At 41.9% G+C, this 24414-nt stretch overlaps 1 pseudogene; it reads right to left on the bottom strand.

The window, feature by feature from the left end:
- Window positions 1-24284, bottom strand: part of LOC133479405 (serine/threonine-protein kinase ULK4-like) — a 76548-nt pseudogene extending 52264 nt beyond the window's left edge.
- Between the last annotated feature and the right edge of the window lie 130 nt (window positions 24285-24414).

Raw genomic sequence — 24414 nt, 5'->3', positions numbered from 1 at the left:
GGCCACTAAGCAGTACAGGTTGTGTTTGATGCAGGTAAGTGTGTGTGCAAGTGTGTTGGTGTGTGTGCGTGCACGGATGTGTGCATGTGTCTGCTCTATATGCCCTTGACTTGCAGCTGGCAAACAACGCTTTAGGCCCCCACAGCTGTCTCATCATTACTGTTCATAGGGATCCCCTGCCCCACACAAACACACACACACACACACACAAACACACACACACAGACTTAGTCACAGCCACACAGACACAAAAACAGACACATTGAGACATACACAGACACACTCACCCCTTCCCGCAGGCTCCTCATTAAGCCAGTGTAGGCGGTAACAGGAACGAACCACAGGCCCTCTGGGGAGCCTCGCTTCTCCTGGTAGAGAGTCATAGGAAGACATGGAGCATTGGTGAGAGGAGTGTGTGTATGTGTAGGGGGGGGGTGCTTGGGTGGGTGGTGGTGGAGCTGCCGGTGCAGTTGAGGAGCAGAGTGGAAGTGAGAGGAAGGCAACTCGATGATGGGATGGAAATGTAACTGGAGACAAGTCAGAAAAAAGGTGAGAGAGGTCAAGTCAGGAAGGGAAGAAGGATGACATCTTCATTACTCGTGCCTGTGTACTTAAAGTGGCTCTGACAATGCCCATAACTTAAAAAAATAACTGGAAAAACTACAATGATCAGTTATATTACGGATCTGACAAACAAATGTTTGTTTAATCATGTTTTTATTCAATTTACCTCATTTGACACTATCATGATGTAGATAATTAATTAATTGATTATTGAGATGTGTGGAATTCATTTGTATGTTTCATGTGTATTAATTGCATCTTGAAGCAATTCGGCCAAAAATGGAGTATAAATACAGTACATACAGTGAATTGGCATTATTGGTGGGCACAGGTAAACTTTTTACATGGAGTGCAGCTAATGTGAATTTTCATTGCATCAACTACTTTTACAGTCTGTCTTTGCTAATAAAATATTTCTGTGTTGCTTGAGATTGTACTTTAAATATGACAAAGATGCACTGTAAAAATTGCTCTCAATGGATAGTGTAATAGTTTGATTAAGTTGAATGCCACATCATACAGAATATAACTGCATACAATATATACACCCCATTCTAATTGTGCACAAATACTATAACAGTAGTACGCAACATAAAAATTCTTCCCTCTCCCCCGCCACTTCATCCAGCTCTTCCGGGGGAATCCCGAGGCGTTCCCAGGCCAGCCGAAGGACGTAGTCTCTCCAGCGTGTCCTGGGCCGTCCCCGGGGTCTCCTCCCGGTGGCATGTCCCCGGAACACCTCACCAGGGAGGCGTCTGGGAAGCATCCGACTCAGATACCCCAGCCACCTCATCTGGCTCCTCTCGATGCAGAGGAGCAGCGGCTCTACTCTGAGATCCTCCTGGATGAACAAGCTTCTCAACCTATCTCTAAGGGAGAGCCCGGACACCCTGCGGAGGAAACTAATTTCGGCCGCTTGTATCCGGGAGTCCAACAGGCCAAAAAGGCCCGATAGGACTCCTTCTTCAGCTTGACGGCATCCCTCACCGTTGGTGTCCACCAACAGGTTCGGGGATTGCCGCCACGACAAGCACCAACCATCTTACGGCCACAGCTCCGGTCGGCCGCCTCAGCAATGGAGGCGCGGAACATGGTCCACTCGGACTCGATGTCCCCCGCCTCACCCGGAACATGAGCAAAGTTCTGTCGGAGGTGGGAGTTGAAACTCCTTCTGACAGGGGACGTTCCCAGCAGACCCTCACAGTACGTTTGGGCCTGCCACGTCGGACCGGCATCTTCCCCCACCATCGGAGCCAACTCACCACCAGGTGGTGATCAGTTGACAGCTCAGCCCCTCTCTTAACCCGAGTGTCCAAGACATGCGGCCGCAAGTCCAATGACATGACCACAAAGTCAAATCGAACTACGACCTAGGGTGTCCTGGTCCCAAGTGTTCTCGTTCACTGGGGTGAACCCCAACGTACAGGCGCCGAGCCAGGGGGCACTAAGTATACCCACACCTGCTCGGCGCCTCTCACCGTGGGCAACTCCAGAGTGGAAGAGAGTCCAACCCCTCTCGAGAGGACTGGTACCAGAGCCCAAGCTGTGTGTGGAGGTGAGTCTGACTATATCTAGTCGGAACTTCTCGACCTCACACACCAGCTCGGGCTCCAATCCACTGATTCATGCCTACTGATTCATGACGGCTGCATGAGGTTCTAGACCAAATCGGACATTGATGATAAAGGCGGGACTGGTGGCTCAAACAATCATTTCCATTGATCAATGTTTCAGAGCCAAAGGATAGGAGAAGACAATTTTATCGAAGGACACTTAATGGGGAAATCTTTATTATTTAAATTGAAATATCAATTCTGCTATTAAATAGATGGTGGGTAAACCTGGTTGGATTGCATTACATACGTTCACCCTGCCGTAACGCCTTGATTGTAAATGAAGGTTAGTATTGTAGTAGGAAACTTTGGGAGAAGTCATAACTCTGGAGCCTTTGGTCTAAGAAAAACTTTATTTTCATCTGTGCGGATTGTTTGTATCTCAGTCTACAGGGACTGGATGCAGCAGTGAACCCGACGATCATTAACTCTGCAGGAAATTAAACACACACACTGTCAACTCTGCCAGCCTTCTATCTAGGGGACTCAGCATACTGAGTATTACTGCTATCAATATCATACTGGCCTTGTTACAGAAACTTCCATTCTAAATGCGATACTCAAATCGTTCACCACAGAAGCCTACACAGCAATAAAGACTCAGCAAATCGTTGTCATTGACAGAAAAGCAAATAGCTGTACACGCACATGCACACACACACACACACACACACACACACACAACCAATCCTCAATTGAAAAGCCACATGCATTAAAGAAGCCTCAAAAACAGAAAGTCTCAATGGCACCACTAACCTCGAACTAATCACAACGATCACTTAACATGCAAACCCGACTCAAAGGACCTCGAGAGCTGTACAAAACAAACACTGTCACAGTACTTATTTGTGTTTTATGTAAATTATCAATTAAAAACCAGGAATTGTAGATGGCAATGCAGTAAGAAAGAAAAAAAAATTATCAAACTGACCAAACCGGGAATAAAATAAAACAAAAAAAGAAAAATTGCAACACAAAACAGTTATTTATTTATTTACTGATTTCGTTAAAAGGGACACTGCACATTAATTAACATTTGCATGTAAATATGTCAGATTATAGCCATTGGCTGGTTTCCATTTGTATAGTCCCTGTCAGGTTGATGTAACATCTTAATTATAAGTACAGTAATACAATAAAAATAAGATAAGAAAATACAACACATGCAACACACGGAATACACAGAATCATTCAATCATTCGTCAGGCAACCAATAGAGCCAGTGTGCAAAAGAGATTGTTTACTGTACCATCTTTTATGAAATGCTATGATGTGATATGATTATACTACATAGCACTGTGTGTAATGAGCACTATTTGTTGTTTGATAACAGAGGGCAGAGGATCCACAGCTGTAAGCCTCCCCATTATCCTACCCTAAAAGTGCACAGCGACTTGTAAAGTGCATGAGCATATTAGAAAAAGTGTCACTGTGTATCAGAGAACAAAATAATTTTGCACATTGCCCTACTGCATATGTTGCAAGAAACTACTAATCAATATAAATATTAAGTAAATTGCAATTGTACTTAAGTGGTACCAAAATACTAAAAATATTGCATGTTGTGCTATTAAAAAGAGGATAAAAAAGGCTACTACTTATAACTTAAAATTCCACACTGCATATTAAAGTGCTAGAGGAATTGCACATTGCCCAATTACATACTGCTCTGTTCGATCAAGGAGGACATACATGGTCACAGATCTGGTTAGTCCTCATCCCTGCTTTCAGGTGCTTTTTAAATGTTGTGAAGCCAGGAGATTCTCTGAATGAGAGTTATGTTAAAGTTTAAAGCAAAAAATGAAACATGTCCACAAAATGGAAAAGAGATGACAGTATATGCTATTAATTGGACAGCAAAACAGCTACTATTAAAAACTTGATCTAAGGGAGAGCACTGCAATGCACTCGGTATGAACTTGTTCTGGATTCTATCTTTAGTGACTACCGATATCAGTTTTTTTTGTTTGTTTGTTTTTTTTACAGGCATGCTGTTTTGTCAAAGTAATTTGGTGGTGCAGTGATTCAGAACAAGCAGGATGATGAATAATATGAATACAAATGAGAACTAGAGGATTATTCCCATTACTGCACAGGAAATACAATCATGCTGCAGCATTTTGTTAAAGTAGATCTCAAAAGCTTTGCAACCAATAATGCTATGAGTACGCTGAGCTGCAGGAAAAGAATCATAAATGACTGCAGCTGTGTTTTAATATTTTACGACACGACAAACATGAACACTGTAGCGGACATGCTCCCCGCAACCTGAGGTGTCACAGTGACTCCCCCACGACTTGATAAACTGCTTTCTTCCAAGCGACCCTGCTGTGAGACTACCACAAGAAGACACCTACTGGACCCTACAGTAATTAGCAGGTCCCGTCAAAATCTTGGTTCACAGTCATCTAAGAGTCATTTTCTTCGTTTGACCTGACAGCAGCCAATAGGGACAGAGTGACAAATGTGCATGCAAGGCGCCAACCACTGGTGTTTGAGAGTACTGCAACCCATACATTTCCGTTCAGTTGTTTTTAACTGAAGATAAAATGTCCGTTTTGATATTTCACGAACTCTGCAGAAATATTCCAAATGTATGCCTTGATATCTGTGTCAGTGTGTCAACTTTACCGGTACAGCTGCAGGACTTTGAGAACTGTTTGTCCTGATTTGTAACCCCAAGCAGCATGAAATGTGATTGAACCATAAGCAGTTGATTTGCCAGGACTACAATTTAAACAGTCATTCCTATGAGCAAAGAGTACAAAGTTGGGAGTATTTTATATTAATATATGATTTCAAACCCATTTTATGGATCAAAAATGTAGACTAGATTCAAGCTGATGGGTGTGGTCTTGTCTGGTCCTCGGTCCTCTTTGAACACACACCCTGGGTATTTAACCGGTGGCTCCCTCCTCTGCCTCTCTCTCTTGGTTCTTCACTCTTGCCTTGCTTCATGCCTGTTGCTATCAGTTCCCCAGCTACGGGGTGGCCACCCCTCCGGCCTCCCCTTCCTTTTATTCGGTCACGCGGTTCGGGCCAACGCGAATGCCGGGATAAGAACGGACTCTGCTTCCCAGCCTCTACGAGGGCCACCGCTAGGCGATCAGAGCAGCTGCTACTAAAAGTACCTGGTACGCTTCCAGCCAAGCATGATCGCTCTGAAATTGCTAGCGAGTCCCTGAAAAGGTAGGAAGGGAAACGGTCACAACCTCTCACATAATGCGTGAAGAACAACTTTTTTCCCTTTTTCCGCCTGTTTTTGTTTTTGTGCATCTTTTTCGTCCACCAAACCTACCTCTTCTCCCAAAGACCAGCTGAACTACGTTCATGAGTAACACTGCAATTGTCGCCAGGATGTAAACTAAACTAGTCACCACTCAACCACAGGGCGCATAGAGACAGACAACCTTTCACCCTTACATTCACGCAGTCACTGAGTGGTACTGTAGTGTAGTATTGCCTAGTTAGTTGTTTGACAATACTTGGACTACACTCAAACTATAGTATGTTGCTAACTTTGTCTATGAATAAACAGAACACTTTCTTTAAAAATGCAGATTAAATGTTCAAATACTTTTTGATGTATCATAAAAAGCCTGAAAATATCTCCTGAGAAAACTATGCTATTTTCTAACTGACCACACTTAACAATCTAATTTTTATTAGTTTTTGTCTGCTGTTTTCTTTATCTTTATTGTTTCATTTATTGATACAAGTTGCTTAAAGTCATCTTTTCCCCACAAAAGGAATACTTCGGAATATTCTGACACATCACTGAGTGCTTGGAGCATTTTCCCTCTGAATGGGCTCCAGCAGCATTATTCATCCGCCTTAAGATTACAGTACTGTGCACTTTCAAAATGCCTTAAGACTGCATATCCCCATTAAACACCCTGGAAAGTGCACAGTGGAAGCCTCTCAGGCTAAACCCCTGTCGGCGCCACATAAAACTTTAGAAGCAATGATAAGTAAACAGGAAAAATATATCTTGTTTGCAGCAATGGCACATCAACCCTAAATTGCATATGATTAACCCACAAAATTGCAATCCCATTTAATTCTATGTGAGGGTAGATACTGGTAGTGTGTGTGTGTGTGTGTGTGTGTGTGTGTGTGTGTGTTTGTGTGTGCGTGCGTGCGTGCGTGCGTATTGGGTGGTTCGTCGAGGGAAAAAGAGATTCAAAACAAATAGAAGAGAGGGTGAGAACAGACGTGTGTGTGCACGTGCATGTGTGTGTTGGGGGTGGGGGATCGAAGCATACTGTATAACAGTTACCATAGTAACTAAGCCCAGTCCTGACACTCCTATCATCAGGACTGCAGCAACAGAACCCCTGCTGACACACACACACATACACACACACACGCACACACACACACACAGATCAATCGTGTGCTGTTTTATTGGTCATCTGTTTACACAGAAAATACACATACAAAAATACAATACACGCACACACACATAAACATCAACACACAGAGAGAACCCCTGCTGAGTCTGTAGACAGACTTACAGAGCCACACACAGACAGACGCACAAACATGGGGCCAAGTTTACCGTTTTCTCCCTCTCTCAATAATTTTTCATCGTGAGGTAAAGAGCGTACAGTGACATTATTATTATTATTATTATTGTGATTATTATTATTATTATTATTATTATTATTATTACTAGGCTGCGATGGGCTGGCGACAGGTTCAGGATGTACCCCGCCTCCTGCCCGAAGATAGCTGGGATAGGCTCCAGCAGCTTGTGACCCTAGTGAGGATAAGCGGTAAAGAAATTGGATAGATGGATGGATGATTACTAGGCTTTACACGATCAGGATTTTTGGGGCCAATCACCGATCAGCAAGTTTGAAAAAACGATAAACGATCACCGATCCGATCACAAGATGGAGCAATGTGTCTGTTTACATAACTTGTTCATTTATTGTATCTACAGTGGGTACGGAAAGTATTCAGACCCCCTTAAATTTTTCACTCTTTGTTATATTGCAGCATTTCTTTTTTTTCCCCTGAATGTACAAACAGCACCCCATATTGACAGAAAAAAAGAGAATCGTTGAAATTTTTGTAGATTTATTCAAAAAGAAAAACTGAAATATCACACAGCCATAAGTATTCAGACCCTTTGCTCAGTATTTAGTAGAAGCACCCTTTTGAGCTAATACAGCCAGGAGTATTTTTGGGAATAATGGGAAGTTTTTCACACCTGGATTTGGGGATCCTCTGCCATTCCTTCTTGCAGATCCTCTCCAGTTCTGTCAGTTTGGATGGTGAACGTTGGTGGACAGCCATTTTCAGGTCTCCCCAGAGATGCTCAATTGGGTTTTAGTCAGGGCTCTGGCTGGGCCATTCAAGAACAGTCACAGAGTTGTTCTGAACCCACTCCTTCGTTATTTTAGCTGTGTGCTTCTGGTCATTGTCTTGTTGGAAGGAGAACATTCGGCCCGGTCTGAGAGTCCTGAGCACTCTGGAGAAGGTTTTCGTCCACGATATCCCTGTACTTGGCCGTATTCATCTTTCCTTTAATTGTAACCAGTCGTCCTGTCCCTGCAGCTGAGAAACATCCCCACAGCATGATGCTGCCACCACTATGCTTCACTGTTGGGATTGTATTGGACAGGTGATGAGCAGTGCCTGGTTTTCCAAAAAGTTCTATCTTGGTCTCATCAGACCACAGAATCGTATTTCTCATAATCTTGGAGTCCGTATACTCTAGCATTTTAGACAAAAGTTAAAACATCAATGACCTCTCGGAGGCATTCAATGATTGGCCACTGACAGAAGTTTAGGTCAAATCAACATTACAACATCAACAGAGAAATAATGGGTGCTTACTGTAATTAAATTACTTTATTGCAATTAAATTACTTTAATAAATACTGTTAAGGCGGCACGGTACGACTGGTTAGAGCGTCTGCCTCACAGTTCTGAGGCCCGGGGTTCGATCCCCAGCCCCGCCTGTGTGGAGTTTGCATGTTCTCCCCGTGCCTGCGTGGGTTTTCTCCGGGCACTCCGGTTTCCTCCCACATCCCAAAAACATGTACATCCACATCCCAGACGCACAAATAAGTCAGCGCGGCCGATATTGTAGCTCCAATAGAAAATGACCTATGACCATTTGAAGGAAAAAAGTGCAGAATTTTTGCATTTTTTCAGGGTTTATACTTTACCTATACTGCAAACTCCTCCTACAGCTTTCATCCATTTGGTGTGTATCATCTCAATACATGGGACATTACAAGTTATTTTTTATTCCGACGAAGTACATGATGGGGGCGGGCCTTCACACTTTTCATTCCAAGTCGAATTCATTGTACGCTTCACCTAGAGCTATCAAACTCGGCTAACACCTGTATTGACCCCAGACGTACAAAAACTTCAAAGGCACGCATACCCTAAACCCAAAAGGAAGTGACCTGTGACTTCGTAATCGTAAGGTTCGCTCTTTTTCGCAAGGTTGATAATGCAGTTCATCAAAGAGCTATTCGTAGTACGTCACACCTACACCTACCAAACTTGGCAGGTACGTGTATTACCCCGAGTTCTACAAAATTGTAATTACAACCTAAATCCTAAACTCAACAGAAACTGACCTAGGACCCTTTAAAGGTACACTTTTGGAAAATTTACAGGTGTAACACTTTTGCGAACTTGTCCTACAGATTTCATTTGATAGACTTCAAACTTGGTCAGTACCATCTCAACACCTGGGACATTAAAAGTTATCAAAAGTTTTTTGTCCAACATACTATATGCCGGTGGCGGGTCTTCAACCGTAGCTTTTCTGAGGTCGCCGAAAACAGAACATTGTGACATTTCATCAGACCTATTTGCGCTACGTTGCACCTACGCCTAGGAAGATTCCTACACGCGTGTAGAATCCCCACACGAACAAAATTGTAATTACAACCCATGTCCTAAACTCAACAGAAAATTCACAGTAGTTGCGTCTGACCATCATTACTGACAATACATACAATAGTGTAGTAGGCCTACGAGTTCATTACCTTCTTTCAACACCATTTGTCCACCTTTAGTCAATATAACCTTTGAAAAGGCTTTGCATTTGTCCAACAGCAGTGGTGTCCTACCTATGGCCTGGGGGCCATTTAGAGGCCATCCCCCATTATTGTATGGCCCGCATTTTCTCAATATAACTTGTTACACAGCTTTGCGCTTCAGACAGCAGTGGTGTTCAACCTATGGCCCAGGGGTCATTTGCAGCCGGTCCTCCCATTTTGGACCTTTTTGCATCATTTGCATGGTTAATACTTTTGCATTTGTCCTGCAGCAGTGGTCTCAACCTACGGCCTGTGCGACATTCGGAGCCCATCCCCCATTATTGTGTGACCTGCGTTATCTCAATGTAACCTTTGAGAAGGCTTTGTATGCACTTGTCCAACAGCAGTGGTGTCCTACGTATGGCCTGGGGGCCATTTGGGGGCCATCCCCCATTATTGTATGGCTCACATTTACTCAATATGGGCCATAACTTTGCATATGTCCTAAAGCATGGTGTCCAACCTACCGCCCAATTTGCGGCCCTTCATCGTGCCAATACCCCAACCTGCCAGGACCTCAAACTGCAAGTACCCCAACGCGGCCGGGGTGCGAGGGCCCAATTATAATTATTATTCATTGATTCATTCATCTTCCATACCGCTTGGCCTCACTAGGGTCGCGAGCGTGCTGAAGGCTATCCCAGCTCATTTTGGGCGAGATGCAGGGTACACCCTGAAGTGATGGCCAGCCAATCGCAGGGCACATATAAACAAACGACCATTCACACTCACATAGACACCTACGGCAATTTAGAGTCTTCAATTAACCTACCATGCATGTTTTTGGGATGTGGGAGGAAACCGGAGTGCCCGGAGAAAACCCACACAGGCACAGGGAGAACATCCAAACTCCACACAGGCGAAGCCGGATTTCAACCCGGGTCCTCAGAACTGTGAGGCAGATGTGCTAACCAGTCGTCAACCATGCCGCACCATTGTTATTATTATTATTATTATTATTATTATTGATACTTCATTTCTCCAGAATGTCGTATTAAACTGCAGTTCACTGCTTCTTTGCATCTGTTATTTCACTTTAATGACAATAAAGTTTTATCAAAATAAACACATAAGAAAAAACATTATATATTATACACACTTAAAACTGCTGCTTCAATTTTGTAATTCAACTGTTGGGTTGAAACTAATGGGTCAGAAGTTGGGCCAATTTTACCACACATTGGATTATGTTATTATATTTATTTTATATAGCAACAAGTCTTATGTTGAATTGTTCATAATGTTAAATAAAAAATTAAAATTAAATACAAATATTAAAACATCTGTTGGGCAAGAGATGCCCCGCCCACATCATAAAACAAAACGCATTGATTTAATAACCCAAGTATTGGTATAGGTTGGAGGTTGATCAACGATATTGCGATATAGGTTCACTACTATGGGATTGGAAAAAACCTTCTCAAATTTGGCATTTTTGTTTCCCACATTATCATTCACCTGGGACTGGGACCAGCTTTGGACTGGACACTTTTATTTAATGTTATTAATGCTAACTTGAAAATACTTTTCCAGAAGAAACGATGTGGCCTTTGTGTTTATGATGACATTTAGATCCACATGACATCACATAATTATATTTTAGCGCAGCGACACGATTATTGGTTATCTCATTTGTCTCAGAGTAAAGGGGTCGTGGGTTCACATCCAGCCTCTGGCTTTCCTGTGTAGTTTGCATGTTCTGCCCATGCCTTTGTGGGTATTCTCCAGGTACACCAGTTTCCTCCCACATTTCCAAAACATGCATGGTAAGTTAACTGAAGACTTGTGAGGATAAGCGGTACAGAGAATGGATGGATGGGTTATTAATATTAACCCAACAGCAAAGTTATATCTAACCCATTTTGGGGTATACAATCCCAAACCAACATGCAGGATCACAGCCATAACCCAGGCCAGCAGGTTTACAATGACCACTGCCTGGGTTGGTCCAACTTTAGAAACGTGTTGGGTTATCCAATTAACTCATACTGGGTTATTTTTAATCCAGCAGTTTTAAGGGTGCATGTATAGCAGACAACATGTATCTAGTGTATTTGGTTTTTCATGAATCCAACCATCAATTTTTTATACCATTTATCCTCATTAAGGTTGCGGGTGTGCTAGAGCCTATCCCAGCTGTCTTCTGGCAAGAGGTGGTGTGCACCCTGGAAAATCGCAGCTAATCGAGGGACACATATAAACAAACATAGACAAACAACCATTAACACTTAAATTCACACCCAAGGATAATTTCAAGTCTTCAATGAACCGAACATGTTCCTAACCTAACAGGTTTTTAGAATGTGGGAGGAAACCGGAGTACTCTGAGAAAACCCATGCAAGCGCGGAGAGAACATACAAATCCCACACAGGAAGTTTGGATCTGGAAGTCTAGGATCGCGGGTGTGCTGGCACCTATCTGGGCGAAAGGCGGGGTATACCCTGAACTGGTTGGCAGCCAATTGCATGGCACATATAAACAAACAACCATTCGCACTCACATTCACACCTACAGACAATTTAGAGTATTGATTTAACCCACCTTGCATGTTTTGGGAATGTGGGAGGAAACCGGAGTACCCGGAGAAAAACCACGCAGGCACGGGGAGAACATGCAAACCCTGATTTACAATGCTTTAATTATTTAAAATTTGACATTGAGTGACATGTTAGCTTGCCCATTAAAGACAATGGTAAAAACAATGCTATCGCTGTTGTAACTTTGTAACTGTAATTTTGTTAAATACGTTCAGTGTAAATTGAGTGAGTCTCGAGAAAGCGCGCGAGAGAGACAATTTTCAGAATGAGGCTGTATTTCAAAGACTTAATGCTACCTGCAGGACAACACTGGCAAACTAAACCTAGTAAAAAGTAATCCCAATAATTGTATTTTCAATTTGCAGCATTGATGTAGTGGGGAACAAAGTGATGTTTTGTTCACAGGGCCCCATCACTGCCAGCACCCCAAAGTCCATAAAGTTGAGTTGAATATTTGGAATTCTATCTTTAGCAGTGACTCATCACCTCACAGAAGAAAATTATAAGATGTGTTTTATACTGCCAACTGCTTCAATGCTGCACTTTAGCCCAAAAATGCATGTTTCTTGCGCCCCTGACTGTTTTGGGCCCTTAGAATCGTTACCATTTTTCTCCACGTTTTCATGGCGCCCCTGCTGGTACTAAATCTTTAATACAGGATGATCTGTGTGTGTGTTTGTGTGTGTGTGTGTGTGTGTGTGCGCCTACCTCAGAAACTGGGCTGTTTGCTTCAAGTTCAGTACAATGCTGAGCCAGCAGACCTAGAACTCTCAATGCTGCGCCTGAAAAACATTCTATTTGATTTATTCATTTTCCGCTTATCCTCAATAGGTACTAGGGTTTATTTGATTTTTATACATCTATTATATTATTGAAATCATATCTAGTGAGGATAAGCGGTAAAGAAAATGGATAGTTGGATGGATATCTTTTAATTACAGAAAATACAAGTTGAACTGTAGATATATATTTTTTTTTTAACACGATAATCAAAGTAAAAGTAAGAGCTAATCAGGAGTTTTCCTTCTGTTGCCACTGTGGTGGTGCATTTCTAAAGAACCACCAGAGCCATCATATATATAACTATATATAAATTTAATAAATATTTATTTATTTATTTATTACTATAGCTTAAAAATTTTATTTAAAAATACTGTAATACATTGACAATACCAGACCACAACACTAGAATTACTACAAACTTTCTGCTAGTGGTTTCAGAGAGCTAAAAGTGTAAGTTATTTACTTACACATCCCAGTTACGGGCTTGTCGTAACTGCAGGGTTAGTGTCTGAAGCTAAATGAAGGAAAGAGATTCCCACGATGAGAATGATCAGATTGAGATGTAAAACAGCATGTTAGAAATGAGTACATATGAAAGCAAATTAAATATGTTTTGTACTCCTTGTGACTCCAGTTGTGCGTAACTACTACTTGAACAAATTGATTATTTAAAATGGTAACATTTCTAATTGTCTTGCGATTTTACAAAATAGAATAGAATGATTCATTAAATACGTATTTGTATTTAAATTAAATATTACTCGAAGTGTTCTTACTATTTTTGAGTTAATCAGTCTGTTGGCAACCTCTTTCTGTTTAACTAGAAAGCAGAGGTAGCACAGCAAGTCTACTGTGAAAGCAGGAGTTGTTGTTTTCTGTCCTTAGAGGGATGAAGAGAGCTGCTGAATGAAGCCGCTCCACTCTTCCTTATTATAAGTGACAGCAGCTGCTCCACTGGAGAACTGGGGATGATGATGGCAACAATTTTATTTTGCAATGAAACATGTAAAATATGCATGTTATAATGCATCGGTGACATGCAAAGGGATCATTAATGAAATTTCAAAAAGTTAGAACATTGTAGTGTTTCACTAGAAGTGAGCGGTTCATGACAAACATTGTATGATGAAGGATCTAATGGTTTTAAGGGTGACAAATGATGGAAAAGACTGTCTCAAAGGAAAATTTTCAAAAAACAATCACAGTCCAGAAAATGTTCCGCTGAGTAAGAAATTTAAAAGCTGTTACAGGGTGCAGTTGCTAGAGTGGTGAAAGCATCAAATCATTGCAACAGCCAACATGACAGATACATTTGTAATGACAATTGACTTCTGCTCCCTCAGTGTAGAATGTAAAACAATTCAGGTGTGCTGTGCATGAGTGAAAAGAATTATAAAAACGCTCCAGTGCAAGTATGCGAGATGAGAAAGATCTGCCTCATTGCTTTTAGTGTTTTTGCTCTTTAGGCACCCTCTGTGACTACTGTGTCAAGTGTGACATCTTGTGGCGCCGTTCAGAATAATCACCTGGTCCAGCATTGCACTAAAAACTAACACAAATTCCAAGAGCCAATGTCCACTGATATTCTTGCTTGGTGCTGTCTTAGAGAACAATGGATGCTGATACACATTTTCTTTAGGATCAAATTGAACCGGTGAAACTCAGATATGATCAAAATTCAAAATATTTTACTCTGAATGAGCTCTAGCAGCATTATGCATCTGCTTTAAAATATATTTTTTTAAGTTTCGGAATTCCTTAAAACATCCCCACAAAACGCTTTGAAGCCTCGCCAGCTAAAGCCCTGTAGAAGCCACATACTGTATGTTTTGAAGCAAGAGTAAGTCAACAGGAAAATTGTTGAACGTGACCTCAAATGCCCCTAACATCTAAGACATACGCTGACAAGCATGATCTCACGAGAGACATCACCAAATCTCACATGATCTCAGTTCAGGAAGCATCAAACAATTAACTGTGGGCACATATTTTTCTTGTTCTTTGACCGTTTCTCTTGTCAACTGAGGAATCATCCAGCCATGTTGCAATACTTTTGATGAGCATCAATTACAAGTATTAGGCTTCATTGACAAAATTGAAGAGGAGTGTGTTATTGTTTTCATATTTAGTATTAACAATGTTTATCTTCTTTTCATATTTATGTAACAGGCCCAGCCTTTTCTGTAGGTATGGCAAGATGAGAGGTCCGCCTCACTGGAAGATGGACTTTCGGCTTGTCACTGCCAGGGGTCGCCATATTTCTTCACTCTAAGTGACTACTGGTATCTTGTGGTGAAATTCAGAATAATGATCTGGTCCAGCATTGCACTACAAACAAACTCAAATTCCAAGAGTCAAATCCCCAGATTTCACACTGATAAAGTCAATTCATGAGTAAATTGAGACAAGATAGTCAATATTTCAGTACTCATAGTTTTTTAGGACAATTGTGTTTAGTGTTGTGCCATGAGATTTTTTCTAATACAAAAGGGGTGACTTGGTTTAATAAAGAACGGTAAACACTGGAGTATAGTACATTGTTTGCTGTAACAGGACAGCTGTGCTATCTAGTGGTGCAATTCAAAACAATGGTGTAATCAGTTACACCGATAACAAAGATTTTTGTGTACAAATTACAATTAAAACCCCATTCTGACTTGGAGTACATTAGATCACAATACCTGTATATGCTGATATACTTTTTAGAATCAAATCGAAAAGCAGAACTCTTAAAAAGCTGGAAATGGCAAAAAGAACAACACATCATGCAGTGCACATAAATTTAGGTATCAGTTTCATAAAAGAACACACTGAAGGAGATATTTACCAGTCAAATATGACATTGACGCAAACAGTGCATTAATGTACCTTGGCATTGTCTATGATCGGGGAGACAGTCAGGTCCGCTTCAGTATGCAGAAGAGCTTTCACACAAGATGTGATGTCATTGCCAGTTATGGCCTTGTAGAAGAATAAAGGGAAAACAGATTTTTTTGTAGGCCCAAACATAAGCCTTATTGCCCAAAAACATGTATAATACACCAGCAGATGGAGACAGAGAATTTCTGGATAATTAGATAGCAAAATCTGATGTACAGTACTATACTGTACTGTACGCTCATCAGCACCAATGGGCGATTCAAATGCAAAACCTGGATTTAAAGATAACAATGAGTTTTTCGTGACACCGTCAGAACATAATTATCGGTATTCTATCTATACAATATTCAACATAAAAGAATGCACCCAACTAAGATTTAAGAAAACCTTCAGTTTACTTTAAGAATCAGTATTTGCAGTAGCATACTATACCACAAAATAGTCTGGGCCATTACTTGTAAATGAGGTTTGTCAATGTGCAGAAGAAAAAATAATAATAATAATTTAATGCTGCAATGTTGCAAAAAAAAAAAAAAAAAAAAAAAAGTGTTTTAAAAAAATCCACAAGATTCCAACCACATGTGAGTCTAACCATCATAAGAGTACTGACAACTATTACTGCATTCACTGACACATTGAACAAAGGACGCGCACTCATTTATGTTACAGTGGAATATGTTTATTGGACACAGCGCTGACTATATTGCTACTAGTACTAATAGTGTGAGTACTGAGAGTAATTTTTTTCTGAGGATGAAATTAATCGAGCATTATGGCATTGCTAATGTATGCCTCCTCACCTGAGGGCTAAAGCAGAGCAATCTGATTGGACTCTTGTTAAAGACTTTGAGGCTATGCAATTGCATCATTTTAACACAAGTCTAGCATTGGGTGTTGTAGCTGCAGCTGTAACTAATTTAGTGACCAGTGAGCACAAGGTTTTATCTACTTAACAGTCATCTAGCAGTAATTCACTAAATCCAGCTTGTTGCAAAAACACAGTGTTTCTGCTTGAAGTTAAATAAAGAAATAAATAAAATAAATAAATAAATAGTATGCCTGGACATCCTATTCAAACAGGTGAAAGGATGAAGGCCAAATCATTGCACTGCTGGGCAAATGTATATATTGAATATGGTGAAAGCTACCAGTACCATGTATGTCGCTCGCCTGAGGAGGACTACAATTTAAAGAGTCTGTGATGCTCCAGCTTCCTCTTGAAGTTTCACAGGAGCTAGAACAACAGAATATTTACATAACTTCTTGTGCAGTGGTACAGATATAAAATTTACAATTAAAAAATGTAAATAAAGGAATAAATAGTAAATCCTGACTAGGTCTAAATACCTGAGTAGAGAAATTGTCTCACTGTTATCATCCATGTCACTCTTTGGGCTGAAATTCGATGGATTACCTAGAGGAGGCGAGAACACATTTATACGCTCAAAAGGTGATAAAAGCCAAATTAAAATGTATCAATCTTGCCATGCCATTTGTTGTACACAAACTCTGTTGACTTATGTTGAACATGTTTGGAGTGTGCCAATCAATTTTTAACAGGATAAAATTCATGTTTGTACGAATTACAAGTCTGGGTAAATACAATTAATTTCTCTCAGAATAAACAGCACTTTGGAAAAGCACTCTTTACATAATGATAAACCACATATCCTATTGGGAGACTCACTAATCAATCAAATTTCAATAGTAGAGTGCATTTTCTGCCTTGACCAAAATAATAATGTTAAGTTTGATTGACACTGATCTGCGAAAGAAGTGGTGCATTTCTACACCACTCAAAATTACAGTGCTAACGGGACAAGCCAAAAGTCGCAACAACTACAATGACAAATATTATCAATTCATCTTTGACAGTGTAAGTCAAAAGTTGATCATTATTATCTTTGTGTAGACAGAATTTTGAATATAGTTCTTGCTATCGATCTCACTGATTTGATTATATAGGTGGACCTAATGTTATGTGGCTGATGAGTATGTACATCAAGTATAGTATAGCCAAATCCCCATCATTACGCCAGTCCATTATAATTTAAAAAAACAACAACACATTGACAAAATATATATTACCGAGTGTGAATGACTCCTCGGGCTGCAGTATTTGATCATTTTGTTTAGCCACTGTTTTATCTTCTGTCTTTTCTCACCTTTTCTGGGCTCTGCCAACTTCCTGGCTGATTCCTGACTGTTCCTTACAGTTCCATGGACAGTGTGTGTGTCTGTCTTGCTGCCTGGTCTGTTTGTTGTTGTGGTTTTTTTCCGTGATGAGGTCGACTTCTCTAAAGACTTGGTGACTGAAGTACTTGCCATTTCATTGTAAGGACATTTATCTGCCAGCCCCCCTAATGGAAAAGTGTCAGGGATTCTTCTGTGTCTGTTGTGTTTTTGAAACAAAACATTGACACAATGGAAGCATATGCATTGAACACTTTTCAAGTAAACGTCATTATAATTCTGTATGCATGTTAATGAATGAATACATTATCAACAATTCAAAAGCACTAAGTAAACAATATGCAGAAACAATGTCACATGACACACCCCCATACAGCTGAATCACCACTGTCTCTGCCATTGTTTCTGTCTGTAAACTCATCATCATCATCATACTCCTCTAAGTCATCTTCCTTTTTTTGTGCTTGTGTCCAAAACTGGTGACTGAGTAACTCTGGCCACTTAATCCTAAAGAAAAAAACAACACAACAACATAGTCAACTACAAGTTGATCACAACTACCAATAACATGTTTTTAATTTAAATTGAGAAATTTTAGTATCCCCCTCCTTGAGCCGGGCCCTTATCATGATGGAGGGGTTTGTGTGTCCCAATGATCCTAGGAGCTAAGTTGTCTGGGGCTTCACGCCCCTGGTAGGGTCACCCATGGCAAACAGGTCCTAGGTGAGGGCCATAAGGCATAAGGGTGTCCACATGTGCACTTGGCACCAGGACACCCTAGGTCGCAGTTCGATGATCGACTTTTTGGTCGTGTCATCGGACTTGCGGCCGCATGTCTTGGACACTTGGGTGAAGAGAGGGGCGGAGCTGTCAACTGATCACAACCTGGTGGTGAGTTGGCTCCGATGGTGGAGGAAGATGCCAGTCTAACCTGGCAGGCCGAAACGTATTGTGAGGATCTGCTGGGAACGTCTGGCAGAATCCCCTGTCAGAAGGAGTTTCCATCTCCATCTCTGGCAGAACTTCACCCACGTCTCGGGGGAGGCGGGCCACCTGTTGGTGGACACCAACGGTGAGGGATGCCGTCAAGCTGAAGAAGGAGTCCTACCGGGCCTTTTTGGCCTGTGGGACTCCTGAGGCAGCTGATGGTTACCGGCTGGCCAAGTGGAATGCAGCTTTGGTGGTCGCTGAGGCAAAAACTCAGACATGGGAGGAGTTCGGTGAGGTCATGGAGAATGACTTCCGGCCGGCTTCGGGGAAATTCTGGTCTTATCCGGCGTCTCAGGAGGGGGAAGCAGTGCACCATCAACACTGTATAGTGGGGTTGGGGCGCTGCGGACCTCGTCTTGGGAGGTTGTGAGTCAGAGGGGAGGATACTTCAAAGACTTCCACAATTTCACCAACACGCCTTCCCATGAGGAAGCAGAGTCTGCGGTCTCTGAGGCGGGCTCTCCTATCACTGAGGTTGAGGTCACCGAGGTGGTTAATAAACTCCTCAGTGGCAAGCCCCGACGGGTGGATGAGATTCGCCCAGAGTTCCTAAAGGCTATGGATGTTGTGGGGCTGTCCTGGTTGAAACGCCTCTGCAACATCGTGTGGACATCGGGGACAGTGCCTCTGGATTGGCAGACTGGGGTGGTGTTCCCCCTTTTTCAAAAAGGGGGACCGGAGGGCGTGTTCCAACTACAGGGGGATTACACTACTCAGCCTCCCTGGTAAGGTCTATTCAGGGTTGCTGGAGAGCTCGGCAGGGTCCTCGAGGGTGCATGGGAGTTCCCCCAACCAGTCTAAATGTGTTTTGTGGACTTGAAGAAGGTGTTCAACCGTGTTCCTCTTGGAGTCCTGTGGGGGGTGCTTCGGGAGTATGGGGTTGCTATTCCCCTGATACGGGCCGTTCGGTCATGTACGCCCAGTGTCAGAGTTTGATCCCCATTGCCAACAGTAAGTCGGACTCGTTTCCGGTGAGGGTTGGACTCTGCTAAGGCTGCCCTTTGTCACCAATTCTGTTCATAACTTTTATGGACAGAATTTCTACGGCAGCCGAGGCGTAGAAGGGGTCCGGTTTGGATCTTTGCTTTTTGCAGATGATGTGGTTCTGTTGGCTTCATCAAGCCGTGATCTCCAACTCTCACTGGAGCGGTTCACAGAAGAGTGTGAAGCGGCTGGGATGAGAATCAGCACCTCCAAATCTGAGACCATGCTCCTCATTCGGAAAAGGGTGGTGTGCCCTCTCCAGGTCGGGGATGAGATCCTGCCCCAAGTGAAGGTGTTCAAATATCTTGGGGTCTTGTTCACGAGTGAGGTAAGAATGGAACGGGAGATCGACAGGCGGATCGGTGCAGTGTCTGCAGTGATGCGGACTTTGTATCGGTCCGTTGTGGTGATGAAAGAGCTAAGCCAAAAGGTGAAGCTCTCTATTTATCGGTCAATCTACGTTCCTACCCTCACCTATGGTCATGAGCTGTGGGTCGTGACCGAAAGAACAAGATCCCAGATACAACCGGCTGAAATGAGTTTCCTCCGCAGGGTTTCCAGTCTCTACCATAGAGATAAGGTGAGAAGCTCGGTCATCCGGGAGGGGCTCAGAGTAGAGCCACTGCTCCTCCACATTGAGAAGACCCAGATGAGGTGGCTCGGGCACCTGTTTAGGAGGCCTACGGGACACCTCCCTGGTGAGGTGTTCCAGGCACGTCCCACTGGGAGGAGACCCCGAGGACGACCCAGGACACGCTGGAGAGATGACGTCTCTCGGCTTGCCTGGATCCCCTCGAAAGAGCTGGAGGAAGTGTCTGGGGAGAGGGAAGTCTGGGCTTCCCTGCTAAAGCTCCTGCCCCTGCGACCCGACCTCGGATAAGCGGAAGAAAATGGATCGATGGAAATTTTAGTATTTAGACCTCAGTCATGTAAAGTATGTGTGTGTGTGTGTGTGTGTGTGTGTGTGTGTGTGTGTGTGTGTGCGTGTGTGTGTGAAGGGGTGTCTGACCTCTCATCAGGCTTTTTGATGAGTAACGCTCTAAGAAGATTTTGAAAACTTTGACTGGGAAGAATGGTTGGAGACGCTGTATGAACAGTAATGGTCAGGTGTCGTTAATATAGTGCTTTTTTTCAATAATAATTCAAGTTAGGCAACATATACTCTTGTATTTCCATGCAATAGTTCATGCATACTTGTCTGCATGGGAGATGAAGGTTCCTCATGTAAAATCCTTCCAGTGAGTTCATTGTGGTTAGCAGAGAAAAACGGTGGTTTACCTACAAAAACTTTGGTATTATTCTTAGATGACTGTGTTCTACAATCTACATGGTTTTTTTAGCCAACACAGGGATTGGATAAATACAGATTATATAAAACAAAATGACATTTTTCATTTGTGGGTACCATACCAGTGTACATGTAGTAGAGAATACAACCAAGAGCCCAGAGATCTGAGATAAACGTTGTTTCTGATCCCTGAAGGACCTCTGGAGCCATGTAAATTGGTGAGCCTGAAAATATACATAGTCCACATGATTAATTCTGTGCATCACATAACAGGAAAACAACGAATAAATACAACAACGCTGACCTTGAAACCTTTTTTTCATATCCTCATATTTATATTTTTCCTCTTCACATGAAGAACACAATGAGAAGAAATCTTCAAGTGTTTCTCTCACTGTCTTGGAATGGCAGAAGTTACTAAACTTTAAAATACCACTACTATCCAGCAGGATCTATTGGAGGAAAGATGATAATCATAAATATACATAATCAAAATATATATATGAGGTGGTTGATATATTGATATGGTGGTGACATGTCTATGGTTGTGACATGTACATGTACAAACCTTAGTTGGTGTCAAGTCAGAGAAAATTATTCCTAACTTGTGGATGTGTTGCAGTCCTTTGACCAAGTCCCATCCAAACTTCCTCACGACACCTTCAGGCAGACATGCATCCCGATTTACCACAGATTCCAAGGAACCACCTAGCACGCAAAGAGAGTGAGAGAGAGAGAGAGAGAGAGAGAGAGAGAGAGAGAGTTAAAGACACAGCCGGAATGACGTGTAAGAGCAAGAATTACAGGAATGAAAACTAATTTTATTTCAGACAAAAGAAAAATCTCATTTGTGCCAACACCATACAGGTGCCATTACTATCCCGCCGAAAATAGGTGAAACCTATTGTAACATCGAGATTTCTAACAGATCAATGCTAAAAAAAAAATATACCATCTGATAATTATTATAGGCGGCACTGTGGATGACTGGTTAGAGCCTCTGCCTCACAGTTCTGAGGACCGGGGTTCAAATCTCGGCCTCGCCTGTGTGGAGTTTGGATGTTCTCCCCGTGCCTGCGTGGGTTTTCTCCGGGCACTCCGGTTTCCTCCCACATCCCAAAAACATGCATGGTAGGTTCATTGAAGACTCTAAATTGCTCCTAGGTGTGAATGTGAGTGCGAATGGTTGTTTGTTTATGTGTGCCCTGCGATTGACTGGCAACCAGTTCAGGGTGTGCCCCGCCTCCTGCCCGATGACAGCTGGGATAGGCTCCAGCACTCCCGTGACCCTTGTGAGGATAAGCGGCTCAGAAAATGGATGGATGGATAATTATTATACAGTGTCAGTGGTGATTGAGGACCATTCGTTAGCTACTGACCTGTGCATAGCTCTACCACTACCCACAAGTGCTTTTTGGTCTCATACCACTCATGAAAGCGTACAATGTTTGGATGATCCAGATCTTGACTCAGACGGACCTGCGAGGGAAACAAGACGATGTCAATCTTATTTTGCTCATTCCAGTAAAGAAGAAACAGTACTCCTTATTAGTCACAATTGGAGGATTGTTCCATAAACCTCCAAAGATTACTGATAATAATAATAGCAATGATAATAAAAGCGAGTGATATCCTACATGGTTGGTGATCTCAGGTTTCTTGACTTTGTCACTACATTTGAGGGCTACGTAGTTTAGATTTCCCTTCTGTCTTCCTTTATAGACAATAGATGTTGAGCCTCCTCCCAGCTCATCATACAGGATAAAGTTCTCCATCTGATGCGAGGGGGAAAAAACAACGATATACAGTATGATATTATAATATACACTTGAATATGCATATAAAAGTGACATTTATAGTATGACAGATATACATATACAGTTGCAGCACGGACAGCATCTTACTGTATGGCACTGCCTTACAAAGTAACAGGCACTACGTAATGTCATCAAACGTATTTAGATGTGTTGTATGTCAACACGGTTACACAAATAGACATTTTTGCTAACCTACCTGACAACTTTCTGGCCGCTTCAGCACCTCGTTCTCCCAACCGGAAGTCAGATAAATCGGGTACTCCACCCCAACCGAGGGGTGCTTTTATGAAACATTTGAGTCGCCACAAGTCACACAAGTCGAATTTTAATGTCTGTTTATATACGTGAGAATATTTGTTACGTTCTTTCAAACACAGGTTATCTGAGAATGGCACAAATTGTAAGTGTGAAACGTTTCATTTCGTCTGACTGCTCACCTTTACATGGTTTATTCCAGCGTTGCTAGGATACAAACGAAACAAAAAGTTTCGGACGGTCCAGGGTTCGACAAGCAAGTCGTATTTATCGTTACAAAAATAATAATAATAATAATCCTAATAAGACAAATACAACAGTTACGTTTAGAAAAACTACTGCTATAAATGTGTATCAATAACGGTGATGTTGATTTAAACGTTAAATAAAAGGACAAAAATACAGTACTCATTTAGGTTAATGTTCTACATTTTTTTACATTTTAAATATGTAGGTATGGTTTAAGCAAATAGTACTGGCACAGATCCATTTCCTAACTTATAGCATTTCTCACAGTAACGCACTATGCATTTCATCTGGGGAATTCTTTAGTCCAAGATAAACAAACCGATCTATGGCATAAACTACAAGTAATGATGCAAACAGCTGAACGTAAAGAGTAAAAAGTACATTCACTGTATTTGTGGACAGTACCTGCAATATTATGTTTCCAAAGCGTGTAAGCAAACAGCTAGCTTGCGAGCTGCATGGCTAGCGAATTATATCTATACCCAACTACAGTCATACAGTTTCAGACAGCAGCATGTACATTATGTTACCGTCTCCTTTTTGCACAGCCGGATACATAGCATTTAACATATAGTCAACTTTAAAGCATGACTACTGATAGTATTTATAATCCAAATTGTTTTGATTTCGGCCCAATGGTGCAACATGAGACATAGATGGTGATAATAAAAACAAAAATTCAAATAGAAATAAGACGGAAAAAGAATGTGCAATAAGCATTACACAAACACCTACACAAACCCCATTGTTTCATCAAGCAGTGCACGTCATTTCAGTTCAGTACAGTTCACAATTTTAGACACTTCCTCTGAGAACTTAAAGCTGAGCGCCACCATTGCTTATTCCACTTTTATGTTGTTGATATAGCAACACCAGTTGACCTATCTAGCCTGCTGCTTGAATTAGCCTGGCTGTAAATACTGTACCTCAATACTGCATGTCTGTATTCAGATAGTTGACATGGACTAAAGTTTCCGGATGTTGACCCTCTGTCTAGCCCTGTGTAATGGCTCGAGGGTGATGAGAATCCTGAGGAACCGAGGATGAGACTCCCCGCCCCAGGCTTTGCATTACAGGCCAAGCCACACCTACAACATTTCAAAGTGAGGCTCTGCTTTACCTGCTGATCAATATCAACAGATATATCAGTGGTTGCTCTGCTTTGGGGAGATGATTAAAAAATGAAG

This window comes from Phyllopteryx taeniolatus, chromosome 6, assembly GCF_024500385.1.
Source record: "Phyllopteryx taeniolatus isolate TA_2022b chromosome 6, UOR_Ptae_1.2, whole genome shotgun sequence".
NCBI classification, from domain to species: domain Eukaryota; kingdom Metazoa; phylum Chordata; class Actinopteri; order Syngnathiformes; family Syngnathidae; genus Phyllopteryx; species Phyllopteryx taeniolatus.
This window is presented reverse-complemented; position numbering and strand designations above follow the sequence as displayed.